We start from the raw sequence: 15,724 nt of genomic DNA, 5'->3' as shown, positions 1-15,724 counted from the left end.
CGCAGTAGCTTAACAAGAGGGTTTAAATGCCCATTGGAAGAGGCATGCAGGTCGCAGTAGCTTACCAAGACGATTTAAATGCCCCTTGGAAGAGACGTGCAGGTCGCAGTAGCTTAACAAGACAGTTTAAATGCCCCTTGAAAGAGCGGTAGAGGTCGCAGTAGCTTAACAAGACAGTTTAAATGCCACTTGGAAGAAACATGCATGTCGAAGCAGCTTAACAAGGCGGATTAAATGCCCCTTGGAAGAGACATGCAGGTCGCAGTAGCTTAACAAGACGGTTTAAATGCACCTTGGAAGAGAAGTGCAGGTCGCAGTAGCTTTACAAGACAGTTTAAATGCCCCTTGAAAGAGCGGTAGAGGTCGCAGTAGCTTAACAAGACAGTTTAAATGCCACTTGGAAGAAACATGCATGTCGAAGCAGCTTAACAAGGCGGATTAAATGCCCCTTGGAAGAGACATGCAGGTCGCAGTAGCTTAACAAGACGGTTTAAATGCACCTTGGAAGAGACGTGCAGGTCGCACTAGCTTAACAAGACAGTTTAAATGCCACTTGGAAGAAACATGCATGTCGAAGCAGCTTAACAAGACTGTTTAAATGCCCCTAGGAAAAGACGTGCAGGTCGCAGTAGCTTAAAAAGAAGGTTTAAATGCGCCTTGAAAGAGAAGTGCAGGTCGCAGTAGCATAAAAAAACGGTTTAAATGCCCCTTGGAAAAGCGGTGGATGTCGCAGTAGCTTAACACGAAGGTTTAAATGGCCCTTGGAATAGACATGCAGGTCGCAGTAGCTTAACAAGACGGTTTAAATGCCCCTTGGAAAAGACGTGCAGGTCGCAGAGGCTTAACAAGACGGTTTAAATGACCCTTGGAAGAGACATGCAGGTCGCAGTAGCTTAACAAGACGGTTTAAAAGCCCCTTGGAAGAGACGTGCAAGTCGCAGGAGCTTAAAAAGAAGTTTTAATTGCGCCTTGGAAGAGAAGTGCAGGTCGCAGTAGCATAGCAAGACGGTTTAAATACACCTTGGAAGAGACATGCAGGTCGCAGTAGCTTAACAAGACAGTTTAAATGCCCCTTGGAAGAGACGTGCAGGTCGCAGTAGCTTAATAAGACGTTTTAAATGTCCCTTGGAAGAGACATGCAGGTCGCAGTAGCTTAATAAGATGGTTTAAATGCCCCTTGGAAGAGACGTGCAGGTCGCAGTATCTTAACAAGACTGTTTAAATGCCCCTTGGAAGAGAAGTGCAAGTTACAGTAGCTTAACAAGACGGTTTAAATTTCCCTTGGAAGAGATGTGCAGGTCGCAGTAGCTTAACAGGACGGTTTAAATGCCTCTTGGAAGAGATGTGCAGGTCGCAGTAGCTTAATAAGATGTTTTAAATGCCCCTTGGAAGAGAGGTGGAGGTCGCAGTAGCTTAACAAGACAGTTTAAATGACCCTTGGAAGAGACGTGCAGGTCGCAGTAGCTTAACAAGACGGTTTAAATGCCACTTGGTAGAGACGTGCAGGTTGCAGTAGCTTAATAAGACGGTTTAAATGCCCCATGGAAGAGCGGTGGAGGTCGCAGTAGCTTAACAAGACAGTTTAATTGCCCCTTGAAAGAGACGTGCAGGTCGCAGTAGCTTAACAAGACGATTTAAATGCCCCTTGGAAGAGACGTGCAGTTAGCAGTAGCTTAACAAGACGGTTTAAATCCCCCTTGGAAGAGACATGCAGGTCACAGGATCTTAACAAGAGGGTTTAAATGCCCCTTAGAGTAGGCTTGCAGATCGCAGTAGCTTAACAAGACAGTTTAAATGCCCCTTGGAAGAGACATGCTGGTCGCAGTAGCTTAAAAAGACGGTTTAAATGCGCCTTGGAAGAGACGTGCAGGTCGCAGTAGCTTAACAAGATGGTTTAAATGGCCCTTGGAAGAGACGTGCAGGTCGCAGTACCTTAACAAGACGGTTTAAATGCCCCTTGGAAGAGACGTGCAGGTTGAAGTAACTTAATAAGACGGTTTAAATGCCTCTTGGAAGAGATGTTCATGTCGCAGTAGCTTAATAAGATGTTTTAAATGCCCCTTGGAAGAGAGGTGGAGGTTGCAGTAGCTTAACAAGACAGTTTAAATGCCCCTTGGAAGAGACGTGCAGGTTGCAGTAGCTTAATAAGACGGTTTAAATGCCGCTGGGAAGAGCGGTGGAGGTCGCAGTAGCTTAACAAGACGGTTTAAATGCCCCTTGAAAGAGACGTGCAGGTCGCAGTAGCTTAACAAGACGGTTTAAATGCCCCATGGACGTGCGGTGGAGGTCGCAGTAGCTTAACAAGACGGTTTAAATGCCCCTTGGAAGAGACATTCAGGTCGCAGCAGCTTAACAAAATGGTTTAAATCCCCTTGGAAGAGACATGCAGGTAGCAGTGGCTTAACAAGACGGTTTCATTGCCCCTTGGAAGAGACATGCAGGTCGCAGTAGCTTAAAACGACGGTTTAAATGCCCCTTGGAAGAGACGTGCAGGTCGCAGTAGCTTAACAAGACAGTTTAAATGCCCCTTGGAAAAGTGGTGGAGGTTACAGTAGCTTAACAAGAAAGTTTAAATGCCCCTTGGAAGAGACATGCAAGTCGCAGTAGCTTAAATAGACGGTTTAAATGCGCCTTGGAAGAGACGTGCAGGTCGCAGTAGCTTAACAAGACGGTTAAAATGCCCCTTGGAATAGACGAGCAGGTCGCAGTAGCTTAACAAGACGTTTTAAATGCCCCTTGGAAGAGACGTGCAGGTCTCAGTAGCTTAACAAGACGGTTTAAATCCCCCTTGGCAGAGACGTGCAGGTCGCAGCAGCTTAACAAGACGGTTTAAATGCCCCCTGGAATAGGCTTGCAGGTCGCAGAAGCTTAACAGGACAGTTTGAATGCCCCTTGGAAGAGACGTGCAGGTCGCAGTAGCTTGCCAAGACAGTTTAAATGCCCCTTGGAAGAGACATGCAGGTCGCAGTAGCATAATAAGACAGTTTAAATGCCCCTTGGAAGAGACATGCAGGTCGCAGTAGCATAATAAGACAGTTTAAATGCCCCTTGGAAGAGATGTGCAGGTCGCAGTAGCTTAATAAGATGGTTTAAATGCCCCTTGTAAGAGAGGTGGAGGTCGCAGTAGCTTAACAGGACAGTTTAAATGCCCCTTGGAAGAGACGTGCAGGTCGCAGTAGCTTAAAAAGACGGTTTAAATGCCACTTGGAAGAGACGTGCAGGTCGCAGTAGCTTAACAAGACAGTTTAAATGCCCCTTGAAAGAGCGGTGGAGGTCGCAGTAGCTTAACAAGACAGTTTAAATGCCACTTGGAAGAAACATGCATGTCGAAGCAGCTTAACAAGACGGATTAAATGCCCCTTGGGAAGAGACATGCAGGTCGCAGTAGCTTAACAAGACGGTTTAAATGCACCTTGGAAGAGACGTGCAGGTCGCACTAGCTTAACAAGACAGTTTAAATGCCACTTGGAAGAAACATGCATGTCGAAGCAGCTTAACAAGACTGTTTAAATGCCCCTAGGAAAAGACGTGCAGGTCGCAGGAGCTTAAAAAGAAGGTTTAAATGCGCCTTGGAAGAGAAGTGCAGGTCGCAGTAGCATAAAAAAACGGTTTAAATGCCCCTTGGAAAAGCGGTGGAGGTCGCAGTAGCTTAACACGAAGGTTTAAATGCCCCTTGGAATAGACATGCAGGTCGCAGTAGCTTAACAAGACGGTTTAAATGCCCCTTGGAAAAGACGTGCAGGTCGCAGAGGCTTAACAAGACGGTTTAAATGACCCTTGGAAGAGACATGCAGGTCGCAGTAGCTTAACAAGACGGTTTAAAAGCCCCTTGGAAGAGACGTGCAAGTCGCAGGAGCTTAAAAAGAAGGTTTAATTGCGCCTTGGAATAGACATGCAGGTCGCAGTAGCTTAACAAGACAGTTTAAATGCCCCTTGGAAGTGCGGTGGAGGTCGCAGTAGCTTAACAAGATGGTTTAAATGCCCCTTGGAAGAGACATGCAGGTCACAGCAGCTTAACAAGACGGTTTAAATGCCCCTGGGAAGAGACGTGGAGGTCGCAGTAGCTTAACAAGACGGTTTAAATGCCCCTTGGAAGAGACATGCAGGTCGCAGTAGCTTAACAAAGCGTTTTCAAAGCCCCTTGGTAGTGCGGTGGAGGTCGCAGTAGCTTAACAAGACGGTTTAAATGCCCCTTGGAAAAGTGGTGGAGGTTACAGTAGCTTAAGAAGATGGTTTAAATGCACCTTGGAAGAGACGTGCAAGTCGCAGTAGCTTAACAAGACTGTTTAAATGCCCCTTAGAAGAGACGTGCAGGTCGCAGAAGCTAAAGAAGACAGTTTAAATGCCCCTTGGAAGAGACGTGCAGGTCGCAGTAGCTTAACAAGATGGTTTAAATGCCCCTTGGAAGAGCGGTGGAGGTCGCAGTAGCTTAAGAAGACAGTTTAAATGCCCCTTGGAAGAGACATGCAGGTCGCAGTAGCTTAACAAGAGGGTTTAAATGCCCATTGGAAGAGGCATGCAGGTCGCAGTAGCTTACCAAGACGATTTAAATGCCCCTTGGAAGAGACGTGCAGGTCGCAGTAGCTTAACAAGACAGTTTAAATGCCCCTTGAAAGAGCGGTAGAGGTCGCAGTAGCTTAACAAGACAGTTTAAATGCCACTTGGAAGAAACATGCATGTCGAAGCAGCTTAACAAGGCGGATTAAATGCCCCTTGGAAGAGACATGCAGGTCGCAGTAGCTTAACAAGACGGTTTAAATGCACCTTGGAAGAGAAGTGCAGGTCGCAGTAGCTTTACAAGACAGTTTAAATGCCCCTTGAAAGAGCGGTAGAGGTCGCAGTAGCTTAACAAGACAGTTTAAATGCCACTTGGAAGAAACATGCATGTCGAAGCAGCTTAACAAGGCGGATTAAATGCCCCTTGGAAGAGACATGCAGGTCGCAGTAGCTTAACAAGACGGTTTAAATGCACCTTGGAAGAGACGTGCAGGTCGCACTAGCTTAACAAGACAGTTTAAATGCCACTTGGAAGAAACATGCATGTCGAAGCAGCTTAACAAGACTGTTTAAATGCCCCTAGGAAAAGACGTGCAGGTCGCAGTAGCTTAAAAAGAAGGTTTAAATGCGCCTTGAAAGAGAAGTGCAGGTCGCAGTAGCATAAAAAAACGGTTTAAATGCCCCTTGGAAAAGCGGTGGATGTCGCAGTAGCTTAACACGAAGGTTTAAATGGCCCTTGGAATAGACATGCAGGTCGCAGTAGCTTAACAAGACGGTTTAAATGCCCCTTGGAAAAGACGTGCAGGTCGCAGAGGCTTAACAAGACGGTTTAAATGACCCTTGGAAGAGACATGCAGGTCGCAGTAGCTTAACAAGACGGTTTAAAAGCCCCTTGGAAGAGACGTGCAAGTCGCAGGAGCTTAAAAAGAAGTTTTAATTGCGCCTTGGAAGAGAAGTGCAGGTCGCAGTAGCATAGCAAGACGGTTTAAATACACCTTGGAAGAGACATGCAGGTCGCAGTAGCTTAACAAGACAGTTTAAATGCCCCTTGGAAGAGACGTGCAGGTCGCAGTAGCTTAATAAGACGTTTTAAATGTCCCTTGGAAGAGACATGCAGGTCGCAGTAGCTTAATAAGATGGTTTAAATGCCCCTTGGAAGAGACGTGCAGGTCGCAGTATCTTAACAAGACTGTTTAAATGCCCCTTGGAAGAGAAGTGCAAGTTACAGTAGCTTAACAAGACGGTTTAAATTTCCCTTGGAAGAGATGTGCAGGTCGCAGTAGCTTAACAGGACGGTTTAAATGCCTCTTGGAAGAGATGTGCAGGTCGCAGTAGCTTAATAAGATGTTTTAAATGCCCCTTGGAAGAGAGGTGGAGGTCGCAGTAGCTTAACAAGACAGTTTAAATGACCCTTGGAAGAGACGTGCAGGTCGCAGTAGCTTAACAAGACGGTTTAAATGCCACTTGGTAGAGACGTGCAGGTTGCAGTAGCTTAATAAGACGGTTTAAATGCCCCATGGAAGAGCGGTGGAGGTCGCAGTAGCTTAACAAGACAGTTTAATTGCCCCTTGAAAGAGACGTGCAGGTCGCAGTAGCTTAACAAGACGATTTAAATGCCCCTTGGAAGAGACGTGCAGTTAGCAGTAGCTTAACAAGACGGTTTAAATCCCCCTTGGAAGAGACATGCAGGTCACAGGATCTTAACAAGAGGGTTTAAATGCCCCTTAGAGTAGGCTTGCAGATCGCAGTAGCTTAACAAGACAGTTTAAATGCCCCTTGGAAGAGACATGCTGGTCGCAGTAGCTTAAAAAGACGGTTTAAATGCGCCTTGGAAGAGACGTGCAGGTCGCAGTAGCTTAACAAGATGGTTTAAATGGCCCTTGGAAGAGACGTGCAGGTCGCAGTACCTTAACAAGACGGTTTAAATGCCCCTTGGAAGAGACGTGCAGGTTGAAGTAACTTAATAAGACGGTTTAAATGCCTCTTGGAAGAGATGTTCATGTCGCAGTAGCTTAATAAGATGTTTTAAATGCCCCTTGGAAGAGAGGTGGAGGTTGCAGTAGCTTAACAAGACAGTTTAAATGCCCCTTGGAAGAGACGTGCAGGTTGCAGTAGCTTAATAAGACGGTTTAAATGCCGCTGGGAAGAGCGGTGGAGGTCGCAGTAGCTTAACAAGACGGTTTAAATGCCCCTTGAAAGAGACGTGCAGGTCGCAGTAGCTTAACAAGACGGTTTAAATGCCCCATGGACGTGCGGTGGAGGTCGCAGTAGCTTAACAAGACGGTTTAAATGCCCCTTGGAAGAGACATTCAGGTCGCAGCAGCTTAACAAAATGGTTTAAATCCCCTTGGAAGAGACATGCAGGTAGCAGTGGCTTAACAAGACGGTTTCATTGCCCCTTGGAAGAGACATGCAGGTCGCAGTAGCTTAAAACGACGGTTTAAATGCCCCTTGGAAGAGACGTGCAGGTCGCAGTAGCTTAACAAGACAGTTTAAATGCCCCTTGGAAAAGTGGTGGAGGTTACAGTAGCTTAACAAGAAAGTTTAAATGCCCCTTGGAAGAGACATGCAAGTCGCAGTAGCTTAAATAGACGGTTTAAATGCGCCTTGGAAGAGACGTGCAGGTCGCAGTAGCTTAACAAGACGGTTAAAATGCCCCTTGGAATAGACGAGCAGGTCGCAGTAGCTTAACAAGACGTTTTAAATGCCCCTTGGAAGAGACGTGCAGGTCTCAGTAGCTTAACAAGACGGTTTAAATCCCCCTTGGCAGAGACGTGCAGGTCGCAGCAGCTTAACAAGACGGTTTAAATGCCCCCTGGAATAGGCTTGCAGGTCGCAGAAGCTTAACAGGACAGTTTGAATGCCCCTTGGAAGAGACGTGCAGGTCGCAGTAGCTTGCCAAGACAGTTTAAATGCCCCTTGGAAGAGACATGCAGGTCGCAGTAGCATAATAAGACAGTTTAAATGCCCCTTGGAAGAGACATGCAGGTCGCAGTAGCATAATAAGACAGTTTAAATGCCCCTTGGAAGAGATGTGCAGGTCGCAGTAGCTTAATAAGATGGTTTAAATGCCCCTTGTAAGAGAGGTGGAGGTCGCAGTAGCTTAACAGGACAGTTTAAATGCCCCTTGGAAGAGACGTGCAGGTCGCAGTAGCTTAAAAAGACGGTTTAAATGCCACTTGGAAGAGACGTGCAGGTCGCAGTAGCTTAACAAGACAGTTTAAATGCCCCTTGAAAGAGCGGTGGAGGTCGCAGTAGCTTAACAAGACAGTTTAAATGCCACTTGGAAGAAACATGCATGTCGAAGCAGCTTAACAAGACGGATTAAATGCCCCTTGGGAAGAGACATGCAGGTCGCAGTAGCTTAACAAGACGGTTTAAATGCACCTTGGAAGAGACGTGCAGGTCGCACTAGCTTAACAAGACAGTTTAAATGCCACTTGGAAGAAACATGCATGTCGAAGCAGCTTAACAAGACTGTTTAAATGCCCCTAGGAAAAGACGTGCAGGTCGCAGGAGCTTAAAAAGAAGGTTTAAATGCGCCTTGGAAGAGAAGTGCAGGTCGCAGTAGCATAAAAAAACGGTTTAAATGCCCCTTGGAAAAGCGGTGGAGGTCGCAGTAGCTTAACACGAAGGTTTAAATGCCCCTTGGAATAGACATGCAGGTCGCAGTAGCTTAACAAGACGGTTTAAATGCCCCTTGGAAAAGACGTGCAGGTCGCAGAGGCTTAACAAGACGGTTTAAATGACCCTTGGAAGAGACATGCAGGTCGCAGTAGCTTAACAAGACGGTTTAAAAGCCCCTTGGAAGAGACGTGCAAGTCGCAGGAGCTTAAAAAGAAGGTTTAATTGCGCCTTGGAATAGACATGCAGGTCGCAGTAGCTTAACAAGACAGTTTAAATGCCCCTTGGAAGTGCGGTGGAGGTCGCAGTAGCTTAACAAGATGGTTTAAATGCCCCTTGGAAGAGACATGCAGGTCACAGCAGCTTAACAAGACGGTTTAAATGCCCCTGGGAAGAGACGTGGAGGTCGCAGTAGCTTAACAAGACGGTTTAAATGCCCCTTGGAAGAGACATGCAGGTCGCAGTAGCTTAACAAAGCGTTTTCAAAGCCCCTTGGTAGTGCGGTGGAGGTCGCAGTAGCTTAACAAGACGGTTTAAATGCCCCTTGGAAAAGTGGTGGAGGTTACAGTAGCTTAAGAAGATGGTTTAAATGCACCTTGGAAGAGACGTGCAAGTCGCAGTAGCTTAACAAGACTGTTTAAATGCCCCTTAGAAGAGACGTGCAGGTCGCAGAAGCTAAAGAAGACAGTTTAAATGCCCCTTGGAAGAGACGTGCAGGTCGCAGTAGCTTAACAAGATGGTTTAAATGCCCCTTGGAAGAGCGGTGGAGGTCGCAGTAGCTTAAGAAGACAGTTTAAATGCCCCTTGGAAGAGACATGCAGGTCGCAGTAGCTTAACAAGAGGGTTTAAATGCCCATTGGAAGAGGCATGCAGGTCGCAGTAGCTTACCAAGACGATTTAAATGCCCCTTGGAAGAGACGTGCAGGTCGCAGTAGCTTAACAAGACAGTTTAAATGCCCCTTGAAAGAGCGGTAGAGGTCGCAGTAGCTTAACAAGACAGTTTAAATGCCACTTGGAAGAAACATGCATGTCGAAGCAGCTTAACAAGGCGGATTAAATGCCCCTTGGAAGAGACATGCAGGTCGCAGTAGCTTAACAAGACGGTTTAAATGCACCTTGGAAGAGAAGTGCAGGTCGCAGTAGCTTTACAAGACAGTTTAAATGCCCCTTGAAAGAGCGGTAGAGGTCGCAGTAGCTTAACAAGACAGTTTAAATGCCACTTGGAAGAAACATGCATGTCGAAGCAGCTTAACAAGGCGGATTAAATGCCCCTTGGAAGAGACATGCAGGTCGCAGTAGCTTAACAAGACGGTTTAAATGCACCTTGGAAGAGACGTGCAGGTCGCACTAGCTTAACAAGACAGTTTAAATGCCACTTGGAAGAAACATGCATGTCGAAGCAGCTTAACAAGACTGTTTAAATGCCCCTAGGAAAAGACGTGCAGGTCGCAGTAGCTTAAAAAGAAGGTTTAAATGCGCCTTGAAAGAGAAGTGCAGGTCGCAGTAGCATAAAAAAACGGTTTAAATGCCCCTTGGAAAAGCGGTGGATGTCGCAGTAGCTTAACACGAAGGTTTAAATGGCCCTTGGAATAGACATGCAGGTCGCAGTAGCTTAACAAGACGGTTTAAATGCCCCTTGGAAAAGACGTGCAGGTCGCAGAGGCTTAACAAGACGGTTTAAATGACCCTTGGAAGAGACATGCAGGTCGCAGTAGCTTAACAAGACGGTTTAAAAGCCCCTTGGAAGAGACGTGCAAGTCGCAGGAGCTTAAAAAGAAGTTTTAATTGCGCCTTGGAAGAGAAGTGCAGGTCGCAGTAGCATAGCAAGACGGTTTAAATACACCTTGGAAGAGACATGCAGGTCGCAGTAGCTTAACAAGACAGTTTAAATGCCCCTTGGAAGAGACGTGCAGGTCGCAGTAGCTTAATAAGACGTTTTAAATGTCCCTTGGAAGAGACATGCAGGTCGCAGTAGCTTAATAAGATGGTTTAAATGCCCCTTGGAAGAGACGTGCAGGTCGCAGTATCTTAACAAGACTGTTTAAATGCCCCTTGGAAGAGAAGTGCAAGTTACAGTAGCTTAACAAGACGGTTTAAATTTCCCTTGGAAGAGATGTGCAGGTCGCAGTAGCTTAACAGGACGGTTTAAATGCCTCTTGGAAGAGATGTTCAGGTCGCAGTAGCTTAATAAGATGTTTTAAATGCCCCTTGGAAGAGAGGTGGAGGTCGCAGTAGCTTAACAAGACAGTTTAAATGACCCTTGGAAGAGACGTGCAGGTCGCAGTAGCTTAACAAGACGGTTTAAATGCCACTTGGTAGAGACGTGCAGGTTGCAGTAGCTTAATAAGACGGTTTAAATGCCCCATGGAAGAGCGGTGGAGGTCGCAGTAGCTTAACAAGACAGTTTAATTGCCCCTTGAAAGAGACGTGCAGGTCGCAGTAGCTTAACAAGACGATTTAAATGCCCCTTGGAAGAGACGTGCAGTTAGCAGTAGCTTAACAAGACGGTTTAAATCCCCCTTGGAAGAGACATGCAGGTCACAGGATCTTAACAAGAGGGTTTAAATGCCCCTTAGAGTAGGCTTGCAGATCGCAGTAGCTTAACAAGACAGTTTAAATGCCCCTTGGAAGAGACATGCTGGTCGCAGTAGCTTAAAAAGACGGTTTAAATGCGCCTTGGAAGAGACGTGCAGGTCGCAGTAGCTTAACAAGATGGTTTAAATGGCCCTTGGAAGAGACGTGCAGGTCGCAGTACCTTAACAAGACGGTTTAAATGCCCCTTGGAAGAGACGTGCAGGTTGAAGTAACTTAATAAGACGGTTTAAATGCCTCTTGGAAGAGATGTTCATGTCGCAGTAGCTTAATAAGATGTTTTAAATGCCCCTTGGAAGAGAGGTGGAGGTTGCAGTAGCTTAACAAGACAGTTTAAATGCCCCTTGGAAGAGACGTGCAGGTTGCAGTAGCTTAATAAGACGGTTTAAATGCCGCTGGGAAGAGCGGTGGAGGTCGCAGTAGCTTAACAAGACGGTTTAAATGCCCCTTGAAAGAGACGTGCAGGTCGCAGTAGCTTAACAAGACGGTTTAAATGCCCCATGGACGTGCGGTGGAGGTCGCAGTAGCTTAACAAGACGGTTTAAATGCCCCTTGGAAGAGACATTCAGGTCGCAGCAGCTTAACAAAATGGTTTAAATCCCCTTGGAAGAGACATGCAGGTAGCAGTGGCTTAACAAGACGGTTTCATTGCCCCTTGGAAGAGACATGCAGGTCGCAGTAGCTTAAAACGACGGTTTAAATGCCCCTTGGAAGAGACGTGCAGGTCGCAGTAGCTTAACAAGACAGTTTAAATGCCCCTTGGAAAAGTGGTGGAGGTTACAGTAGCTTAACAAGAAAGTTTAAATGCCCCTTGGAAGAGACATGCAAGTCGCAGTAGCTTAAATAGACGGTTTAAATGCGCCTTGGAAGAGACGTGCAGGTCGCAGTAGCTTAACAAGACGGTTAAAATGCCCCTTGGAATAGACGAGCAGGTCGCAGTAGCTTAACAAGACGTTTTAAATGCCCCTTGGAAGAGACGTGCAGGTCTCAGTAGCTTAACAAGACGGTTTAAATCCCCCTTGGCAGAGACGTGCAGGTCGCAGCAGCTTAACAAGACGGTTTAAATGCCCCCTGGAATAGGCTTGCAGGTCGCAGAAGCTTAACAGGACAGTTTGAATGCCCCTTGGAAGAGACGTGCAGGTCGCAGTAGCTTACCAAGACAGTTTAAATGCCCCTTGGAAGAGACATGCAGGTCGCAGTAGCATAATAAGACAGTTTAAATGCCCCTTGGAAGAGACATGCAGGTCGCAGTAGCATAATAAGACAGTTTAAATGCCCCTTGGAAGAGATGTGCAGGTCGCAGTAGCTTAATAAGATGGTTTAAATGCCCCTTGTAAGAGAGGTGGAGGTCGCAGTAGCTTAACAGGACAGTTTAAATGCCCCTTGGAAGAGACGTGCAGGTCGCAGTAGCTTAAAAAGACGGTTTAAATGCCACTTGGAAGAGACGTGCAGGTCGCAGTAGCTTAACAAGACAGTTTAAATGCCCCTTGAAAGAGCGGTGGAGGTCGCAGTAGCTTAACAAGACAGTTTAAATGCCACTTGGAAGAAACATGCATGTCGAAGCAGCTTAACAAGACGGATTAAATGCCCCTTGGGAAGAGACATGCAGGTCGCAGTAGCTTAACAAGACGGTTTAAATGCACCTTGGAAGAGACGTGCAGGTCGCACTAGCTTAACAAGACAGTTTAAATGCCACTTGGAAGAAACATGCATGTCGAAGCAGCTTAACAAGACTGTTTAAATGCCCCTAGGAAAAGACGTGCAGGTCGCAGGAGCTTAAAAAGAAGGTTTAAATGCGCCTTGGAAGAGAAGTGCAGGTCGCAGTAGCATAAAAAAACGGTTTAAATGCCCCTTGGAAAAGCGGTGGAGGTCGCAGTAGCTTAACACGAAGGTTTAAATGCCCCTTGGAATAGACATGCAGGTCGCAGTAGCTTAACAAGACGGTTTAAATGCCCCTTGGAAAAGACGTGCAGGTCGCAGAGGCTTAACAAGACGGTTTAAATGACCCTTGGAAGAGACATGCAGGTCGCAGTAGCTTAACAAGACGGTTTAAAAGCCCCTTGGAAGAGACGTGCAAGTCGCAGGAGCTTAAAAAGAAGGTTTAATTGCGCCTTGGAAGAGAAGTGCAGGTCGCAGTAGCATAGCAAGACGGTTTAAATGCACCTTGGAAGAGACATGCAGGTCGCAGTAGCTTAACAAGACAGTTTAAATGCCCCTTGGAAGAGACGTGCAGGTCGCAGTAGCTTAATAAGACCTTTTAAATGTCCCTTGGAAGAGACATGCAGGTCGCAGTAGCTTAATAAGATGGTTTAAATGCCCCTTGGAAGAGACGTGCAGGTCGCAGTATCTTAACAAGACTGTTTAAATGCCCCTTGGAAGAGAAGTGCAAGTTACAGTAGCTTAACAAGACGGTTTAAATTTCCCTTGGAAGAGATGTGCAGGTCGCAGTAGCTTAACAAGACGGTTTAAATGCCTCTTGGAAGAGATGTGCAGGTCGCAGTAGCTTAATAAGATGTTTTAAATGCCCCTTGGAAGAGAGGTGGAGGTCGCAGTAGCTTAACAAGACAGTTTAAATGACCCTTGGAAGAGACGTGCAGGTCGCAGTAGCTTAACAAGACGGTTTAAATGCCACTTGGAAGAGACGTGCAGGTTGCAGTAGTTTAATAAGACGGTTTAAATGCCCCATGGAAGAGCGGTGGAGGTCGCAGTAGCTTAACAAGACAGTTTAATTGCCCCTTGAAAGAGACGTGCAGGTCGCAGTAGCTTAACAAGACGATTTAAATGCCCCTTGGAAGAGACGTGCAGTTAGCAGTAGCTTAACAAGACGGTTTAAATCCCCCTTGGAAGAGACATGCAGGTCACAGGATCTTAACAAGAGGGTTTAAATGCCCCTTAGAGTAGGCTTGCAGATCGCAGTAGCTTAACAAGACAGTTTAAATGCCCCTTGGAAGAGACATGCTGGTCGCAGTAGCTTAAAAAGACGGTTTAAATGCGCCTTGGAAGAGACGTGCAGGTCGCAGTAGCTTAACAAGATGGTTTAAATGGCCCTTGGAAGAGACGTGCAGGTCGCAGTACCTTAACAAGACGGTTTAAATGCCCCTTGGAAGAGACGTGCAGGTTGAAGTAACTTAATAAGACGGTTTAAATGCCTCTTGGAAGAGATGTTCATGTCGCAGTAGCTTAATAAGATGTTTTAAATGCCCCTTGGAAGAGAGGTGGAGGTTGCAGTAGCTTAACAAGACAGTTTAAATGCCCCTTGGAAGAGACGTGCAGGTTGCAGTAGCTTAATAAGACGGTTTAAATGCCGCTGGGAAGAGCGGTGGAGGTCGCAGTAGCTTAACAAGACGGTTTAAATGCCCCTTGAAAGAGACGTGCAGGTCGCAGTAGCTTAACAAGACGGTTTAAATGCCCCATGGACGTGCGGTGGAGGTCGCAGTAGCTTAACAAGACGGTTTAAATGCCCCTTGGAAGAGACATTCAGGTCGCAGCAGCTTAACAAAATGGTTTAAATCCCCTTGGAAGAGACATGCAGGTAGCAGTGGCTTAACAAGACGGTTTCATTGCCCCTTGGAAGAGACATGCAGGTCGCAGTAGCTTAAAACGACGGTTTAAATGCCCCTTGGAAGAGACGTGCAGGTCGCAGTAGCTTAACAAGACAGTTTAAATGCCCCTTGGAAAAGTGGTGGAGGTTACAGTAGCTTAACAAGAAAGTTTAAATGCCCCTTGGAAGAGACATGCAAGTCGCAGTAGCTTAAATAGACGGTTTAAATGCGCCTTGGAAGAGACGTGCAGGTCGCAGTAGCTTAACAAGACGGTTAAAATGCCCCTTGGAATAGACGAGCAGGTCGCAGTAGCTTAACAAGACGTTTTAAATGCCCCTTGGAAGAGACGTGCAGGTCTCAGTAGCTTAACAAGACGGTTTAAATCCCCCTTGGCAGAGACGTGCAGGTCGCAGCAGCTTAACAAAAGGGTTTAAATGCCCCCTGGAATAGGCTTGCAGGTCGCAGAAGCTTAACAGGACAGTTTGAATGCCCCTTGGAAGAGACGTGCAGGTCGCAGTAGCTTACCAAGACAGTTTAAATGCCCCTTGGAAGAGACATGCAGGTCGCAGTAGCATAATAAGACAGTTTAAATGCCCCTTGGAAGAGACATGCAGGTCGCAGTAGCATAATAAGACAGTTTAAATGCCCCTTGGAAGAGATGTGCAGGTCGCAGTAGCTTAATAAGATGGTTTAAATGCCCCTTGTAAGAGAGGTGGAGGTCGCAGTAGCTTAACAGGACAGTTTAAATGCCCCTTGGAAGAGACGTGCAGGTCGCAGTAGCTTAAAAAGACGGTTTAAATGCCACTTGGAAGAGACGTGCAGGTCGCAGTAGCTTAACAAGACAGTTTAAATGCCCCTTGAAAGAGCGGTGGAGGTCGCAGTAGCTTAACAAGACAGTTTAAATGCCACTTGGAAGAAACATGCATGTCGAAGCAGCTTAACAAGACGGATTAAATGCCCCTTGGGAAGAGACATGCAGGTCGCAGTAGCTTAACAAGACGGTTTAAATGCACCTTGGAAGAGACGTGCAGGTCGCACTAGCTTAACAAGACAGTTTAAATGCCACTTGGAAGAAACATGCATGTCGAAGCAGCTTAACAAGACTGTTTAAATGCCCCTAGGAAAAGACGTGCAGGTCGCAGGAGCTTAAAAAGAAGGTTTAAATGCGCCTTGGAAGAGAAGTGCAGGTCGCAGTAGCATAAAAAAACGGTTTAAATGCCCCTTGGAAAAGCGGTGGAGGTCGCAGTAGCTTAACACGAAGGTTTAAATGCCCCTTGGAATAGACATGCAGGTCGCAGTAGCTTAACAAGACGGTTTAAATGCCCCTTGGAAAAGACGTGCAGGTCGCAGAGGCTTAACAAGACGGTTTAAATGACCCTTGGAAGAGACATGCAGGTCGCAGTAGCTTAACAAGACGGTTTAAAAGCCCCTTGGAAGAGACGTGCAAGTCGCAGGAGCTTAAAAAGAAG

The sequence above is a fragment of the Phyllobates terribilis genome, unplaced genomic scaffold (assembly GCF_046119375.1).
Source record: "Phyllobates terribilis strain yellow unplaced genomic scaffold, ASM4611937v1 Scaffold_204__1_contigs__length_3514536, whole genome shotgun sequence".
NCBI lineage: Eukaryota > Metazoa > Chordata > Amphibia > Anura > Dendrobatidae > Phyllobates > Phyllobates terribilis.
Note: the sequence above shows the minus strand (reverse complement) of the source record.